We start from the raw sequence: 7725 nt of genomic DNA, 5'->3' as shown, positions 1-7725 counted from the left end.
ATTACTCTGAGAAGCTGCTCCAGCAGGGTTTTCAGCACAGTTTTATATCTTGTCAGAACAAAGAACATTAAACAAGTCAGGGAAACATTTTTTCAAAGTTTCAAAAAAACAGACCAGCACATGCACATACAGTATGTCCAGCATGGCCTTGGTACCAGGGAAGGGAGTCTTATCATCCAAGGAGGACCAGCATTGGCGTCCCAGGAAGAGGGGCATTTAATCTTTATTTTTAACGTGGGCTTTCTTTGCTTTTTTTAATAATTAAAGCAGATGTACAATGTAGGTATAATAGGCCACAAACAGACTATTTTAGTTAGCATAAAATTCAAGTTAACTCATGTATAAGCCAGAATAACTTCCCTACATCTCAATATGTGAAAATTTCTTTTATCAGAACATAACAAATTCTCAGTAAATCGATATATGTTAAACATTTAACTCAGGTGTTATGTAACACCAGGTGTTAAGAAAGCCAGAAGGTCTCAAGCACAGTGAATATGACATCATTTGCAAGGAGCTGAGGTCTGAGAGATAGGATGGATCCAACTCACAATGAATCTAATCAGACCTGCAGACAGAGTTTGAAATGGAAAGCCATTGAAAGGTTTTACAAAGTGGAAATGTATGACTCAGTCTACATTCTCTAAGCATTTACCCTAGTTAGTATATCACAAATGATTATAAAGAGATAGGAAAGAAGCAGGAGATGCAATTAGGGTATCTCATAAGGTACTGCAGTTCAGGTGAGAAGTAATGATTGTTTGAACCAGGGAGATGGTAGGCAACAGAGAGAAGTGCATGGATTTGGGATACAGTTTGGAGGTACGGTTGACAAGACTTGCTGATGGGTTGACTATGGGGTTTGAGAAAAAGAAATTTTAAAAATTGCTGCGTGGTTGTTTATTTGTACAAAGGGATGGATAGTGGAGACTAGAAGAGGGGAAAGTTTGGGTGGATGAAGAGTCAGGGGCTCTGGAATCTAGGCAGCGTATGGAGTGGAGAGGTAGATGAGATGAGAAGCATTACTAATATTGAAAATGTAGCTGGGTTAGCGGATTGGAGCTCTCAGTGTTCTTGGCATGGAGATTCCAGGTTGGGTGAACTGGGAAAATTAGAGGCAGTCATCAGAAAAAGGGATACTTATTGTGATTTTGAAAGCAGGGCAGTTGCTATAAACAATTCAAGGCAATGACCATGTGCTTAGCCAAGGTGGGATACAAAATATATATATGTATATATATATCACTGGGGTTTGGAAGATCAAAGAATTTGAAGGCCAAAAAGAATTATCCTAATGAGTGTTGAGAGCATCAAGAATAATTGCAGAAATACTGGTGGAGGGAAAGACACTGTTTTGCACAAAAAAATGTAGATGAAACATAAAAGAGGATAGCAAATGTCAGAGTTCCAAAACATGTCTTTCAAAGAGGTTGAGATTTGTGAAAGAAAAAGAACTGAAGATGGTTTGGAAACAGAAATGGAGAACAAAGAGACACTTGACTTATCTCTATGCACTGGGATACATGGTGAATGACATGAAATACAGCCTTGACCTGAGAGAGTTGTTAAGTTAGGTGTCACACTCAGGAAAATATTCAGTAAGGAATGATTATTGAGAAGATGCTGGTAACTGACCATGAATCCTAGAGGGCATTGTGGGAAGATTTGAGAGGGCTTGGGTTTGAGCCAATGTCTTCTTACATAAATATCATCTTTTCCTGTTTTCATCACTTTGTACTTTTGACTCTCACATCAAATATCTAAATTTCTATAGCAGTGATTCTGCTTTTTACTCCTTGTTCTGTATATTTGAATTATGCCATTGTCTTTTTTCTTTGACACCCTGCCCCTCTTTATCTCATCCTGCTTCTTCCCCCACTTAGACTTTTTTACTTCTTAGGGATTTCTGCTTTTACCAAGACAAGTAAGATCTTCTGGAATCTTGAGATTGCCCAGTGTTTTTCTACACATGTGCTTCTTTCAGAAGGTCATTTTCAGGGATTTGCTTCTCCTCTGTATTTTTAGAATGATGCTTGTTTTTCCCCCTTAATTCTGTGATTTTATTTCATAAATATGGAATTGTGCATCAGGGTTTCAGTCTTGCTCAATTTTATTTTCCAATAGCCCCTAGGTCAGGAAAACAGGACAGGCCAAGGTAGACTCTAACTGGACATTGGGCAGGTCCTTTGGACAAAGGTGACCCCACATAGACATCAGAGAACAGAGCACTGGCAAGGTGCTGAGAGCACAACCCAATGTGGGGGTATGCTAATTAATCCAGCCATGCTAACTGCCTCCTCTTAATTTAGACCAGGAACTAGAGGGGACAGATAAGGCTGTGGGAAAGGGTTGACCAGTTAGAAGTGAGAGAAGAGAGGGTTACCATGCAGGCCATGAAAAGAAGTGGTTTGTTGCCAGTCTGCCTCATTTACCACTGGCCTGCCTGTCCCATTTCATTCATTCTTGCAACAAATCCTTATTTTTAAGGGTCTGACTTGTACAGGTTCTCAGATTTGCAGCTTAAGTGTAGGCTGACATATGTAGTTTTAATAATTATATCTTCTTTTGAGAATCCTCATCCCACAAGATGTTCTGGGGTTGGAAGGGGTGCTGTTTATGGTATACTTTTTGTAAATGCTGCAAACCATGCAGCTGGATGCCCCCATGATCCTCTTTACAATGAATATTGGCATAAAAAATCCTGAGAACTCAAGTTAAGAAACCCCTTTTTACAACACGTATGGACCTAGAAATTATTGTACTAAGTGAAGTAAGGCAGAAAGAGAAAGGCAAACACCATATGATATCATTTATATATGGAATCTAAAATATGACACAAATGAACTTATTTACAAAACAGAAACAGATGTACAGACTCAGAAAACAAACTTATGGCTGCCAAGAGGGAGGGAGGTTGGGGAAGGGATGGATTGGGAATTAGGGATTAGCAGATGCAAACTATTATATATAGAATGGATAAACAGCAAGGTCCTACTATATAGCACAAGGAACTATATTCAATATCCTGTGATAAACCATAATGGAAAAGAATATATTTTAAAAATAATACATATATGCATAACTGAGTCACTTTGCTGTACAGCAGAAATCAACACAACATTGTTAATCAACCATACTTCAATAAAATAAATGTTAAAAAAGAAAACCACTTGTTAAAATTAACCTATTTATTTCAGTAACTTGAGCACAGGATCCTTTATCTATACTTTTATGCAATATCCAATATACGTGGTCTTTTTTTAGAACATATGTACTTGGGGAAATGCCAACTCAGCCAATTCTCTGTGTCCAAAATTCTTTCTTATCCAGCATCTGTGTTGGATTAAATGGGGTCTTCACTTAGACTCACTTTCTGAACCATGATACATTAGGGTAAATGAAAGAAGTATATAATAACTTTAATTCTCAGAATGCCCTGCGTTTCGGCACTTTTCCTCTTTCTGCCAAGTCTACCTTGCATGACAGACAGGAACTGTGATTCCCATTAAGCAATCTGCCAGTTCCAGTTGACTCCCCATCTAGTTCAGTCTCCTTGTTTTGTTGTTGTTTTGTCTTGTTTTTTTCTTTTTTTCCTAAGCATTTCTGTCTCTCAATGGTATAGAAGAGAAGATTGGTGGGATTATAAAAAAGGGAAGAGTCCACTGGTTCCTTAAATGTATAGCCATGAGCTGAAAAGATGGCTGCCTTCTTTTTCTTTTCTTTTTTTTTTTTTTTTTTTTATCTAAACAAGAGTTCAAAAAAGAGGGAAGTAGATAGGACCTTTTAAAATATTTTAAAGCAATAAAGTTACTGGCATATCACAGGTTCTTCTACTTATTGGGCTTTCAGTTCAGTTCCATGGACTTTAAATCTAATGGAAATGTCACCATGATTCTATGATTGAGTGAATGGTCAGCCCCACTTAAAGAAGGGATCTGTTTTCAGGTTGTGTGTGTGTAACTTCCTAATTATTGAGGGAGACGTTAGCAGAGTAATTGCCTGTCAAACAATTACCATATTGGAATTTACACCTGGACTTGCTTTTCAATGAAATCAGTACTTTAAATTAAAAAACTGAGACTCCGAATATGTAATTTTACACATTAAGAGAATGGATTGGATGTTGTAAATACGGGATCAGGTGGTCTCAAAAGACTTGAAAACATACCACATGGGTGGTTACACACACACATAAATCTCCTCCCCAAATATAAGCATAATATTATGTGCCTATGTGTATATGAGGGTGTACATGTATACATAAACTAATTATTTCTTTTAAAATATTTCCCTACATGCAGAAACAATTAAATCAAGAAAATGATTACAAAAATTATGCAATCAAGAAATAAAACTCATACTGTTAGTAGATATCAAGTAATTTTAAAAAACCTGAAATGATTTTAAAAAGCTGAGATAAGGTTTAAGAAATACCACAAAATTCAGTGAAAAAGAAGAAAATGACAATCAACAAAACAGTTTCTCTGTGTCACTTCAACATGTATACCTGCTTTGCAACTTAAAAAGCGAGCTCATTAATAATATTTTTGACCAGAATATGAAACTAATCAATTGCTTTGGCAGCATATGCAAACAAATTATTCTTCAAGAAATCTTAAGAGAGCCTTGTGAGAAATGTGAAAGGGGGGCAACAATTACTTAGATGCCAGAAGAAGAACATAATGAGTTTTTTAATGTGCATATTTAAGTGAGAATACTCTTGAAGTTCTCTTAAAACATTTAGAAATTAAGCTAAAATATCAATGACTTATCAAAACAAAGAAAGATGTATTTTCTATCTAAATTACATTTTGGAATCACCAAACTCTCTCCGTTTTGATTTGAAGAATTCCCCTTTCCACTGGGGTTTTCTGAGAATTAATGAGAAAAAACTATAAAGTTCTCTTGGCGAGTGTTACTAAAAAATAATAGGGACTGTGTTTTGGTGTAGCCCTAATTTCCTGTGAGTCCTCTAGGGATTGAATGGAGAGCTGAATATGGTGGAGGGAGATAGATGATCATTTTGTTTTCAAGCACGTACAGGAAAATAAAATTTTTATTTACCCTGAATTCATGTAGTACCAGAATGTTACCCTTCACACTCCCTCTCTCTCCACCTCACCACAGTCTGGGGCTTCAAGGGAAGAATAAAAGCTTTCCCATTTTTCAAAGCAAAAAGATAATACTACCATACCTTGCTTATTCTATTCTAGTTAAACAGCATTTCTGTGGATGATTCAAAGATTTTTCTGTGGAATGTTGGGGATAGAGGAAAGGGCAAGATCATCAGAAATATTTTTTTAAAGATACTTTCTTTTGTTAATGAAGTACAATTTACCATTCATTTGAGCAAAAATTATTTCCTTAGAAAAAAATTTCTGGATCTTTCATTAAAACAATGAGGAGAATATAAAGGTGGAGACTATAGAGCAGCCCGTGTAATAACCCACCTAACTCACCTCAACTTTCACTTAGTTTCTCAATATCCAGTAGGAAAAATATTTACTGTTTGAAATATGATAGACCATGGGGCCTTATGGGACTGAACAGGGAAGAGCCAATTTTGACTCCATGTTGGATCTGTTTCTTTGACTTTAACCTTTGCTTTTCATTGCTTTTGTTATTATAATCATACATAATGGCCTGCCTCAGGGAACCCTGCCCCATTGCCTGAATGGTAAACTAAAGTGCCTTTGTTCAGCTCACAGGGAGACAATCTGACCCTGCCCACCTGTGAATGGCTGCAGAAAAGAAGAAATTAACACATCCCCTTGCTGATGCAAGCCATTGGAGGAGATGTTTTGCAAGATAAATGGCCTTTTTACTTTACCTCCTCACCTCCTCTGCCTTTCTGTTCTATAAAAGAAACTGGCATCCCGACCCCAGTAAGATGTTTTTTTGGAGACATTAGTCTGCCATCTTCTCAGTCTGCCAGCTTTCCGAATAAAGTCCTATTTCTTGCCTCAAAACTTTGTCTCCTGATTTATTGGCCTGTCGTGCAGCAAGCAGAGTGAGCTTGAACTGGGTACAGGGCAATGTAATAACCCCATGGAAATTTGTTGTTTTGTTCCATTAGTGCTACATGCAAGATAACAGAACACACCACCAAGATATCAATGGAGCACAGTGAACACATGAGGCTCCCTTTCAACCTGCCACCTCCATGTCAGCTTGTAGGCTTCCCCTGTATGACCACCATTTTAATTGCTCAAAGCTTCTGCAAAAATGACTATCAAACTAAAAAATGTAATAAATTATTGTTATTGTGTGTCATGCACTATTCTAAGTACTTTACACAAATAAGTGTTAAAAAATCAACCCAAAGAGGTATGTACCATTATTATTCCAATATGGTAGTTAAAATTATAAGATGTACCCTGTAATTCTCTTCTGCTGGTACCTAGCTCCTTTCATTGAGTACAGTTGGAACCTGCAGCTTGCCTCTAACCCATAGAATAGGGCAAAGGTGAAGGAATTTTACAGGTGAAATTAAGGTCCCTAATCAGTTGATGTTGAGTTGATGAAAAGGGAGACTATCTTAGGTGGGCCTGACCTTATCAGGTGAGCCCTTTAAAAGATGGCCATGCTTTTCCTGAGAGAAGAGACTGGAGGTGGGAGGGACTCTCCTTGCTTTGAAGCAGCCATCTGTGTACTGCCTGTGGGGAGAGGCAGTCTTAAGGTCTGAGGATTTCAGTCTTACAACCTCAAGAAAATGAATTCTGCCAACCACTTGAATAAGCTTTGAAGAGAATAGTGCCTGATCAACACCACTGGATTTGTGGTAACTTGTTACATAGCAATAGATAATTAATACATACCATTTTACAGACAAGAGAACCAAAAAATAACTTGCACTTCATTTCAGCTAGTTCAGTGGGAAACCAAGAATCAATTCCAGGCAGCCTGAATCCAGAGCTGCATAAGTAATCACTTTGCTGGCATTTCTTTAAAAAAATTGATCAAAACTCACTGGCAACAGAAGCAGTCATATCAAGTATATGGCACTAAATGTATAATGTATATTAAAAACTGTGTATTAAATAATAGTCTTCCAATAAAACCAAATTATTTTGAGCAGAAATAGACTCATTTGCTAAAAATTTGTTTTGAGCAGTTAAGGTTTTGCTGATTGCAGACTATTGAAATTTAAAGTAGAATATTCTGTAAATTATTGATTGTTAATGGTAAATGGAATATTGCTGCCATATCAGTAAACAAAGGGTGTCACAGCCATCAGCAATTGCAGCCATCACTGATGTGAGCTGGTGAGCCCTGAGGGAACTCAGGAAGGAAAGAAGACCTGCCATCTAGCAGCCATCAGATTGCGGCCACTCCCCAAGGTGAGCCCTGAGGAAACTCAGGATAGAAAACACAGGATACTGGCCCCAGAGAGCTGAGGTGCATATCAAAGGAATGATTTCAGTAAGCCCAGACTCTTGCATCTTCCCATAAATAGAAAGGCGCTAAATTCCTTAACTTGAGTTATCTGGTTTCTTTAATTAACAATAATCTTTTGACATTTAGACTACCTGCCCTTTGTTTCAAAACTCCTCTATATCCTGGCTCCCCAACACGCCTCCTCCTTGGAGCAGTTCTCTCAGGGTTGCTTGAGATGCTGCCTCCTGAGCTTGAAGTCCTAAAAATTCCTGCCAAATAAAACATAACTCTCAGCTTTTAGGTTGTGAATTTTGTTTTGGTCGACACTAATTAAATTGAATAATTAAA

Source organism: Hyperoodon ampullatus (genome assembly GCF_949752795.1).
Source record: "Hyperoodon ampullatus genome assembly, chromosome: 10".
Taxonomy (NCBI): domain Eukaryota; kingdom Metazoa; phylum Chordata; class Mammalia; order Artiodactyla; family Ziphiidae; genus Hyperoodon; species Hyperoodon ampullatus.
The sequence above is the reverse complement of the archived record's forward strand: the minus strand, read 5'-3'. Positions refer to the sequence as shown.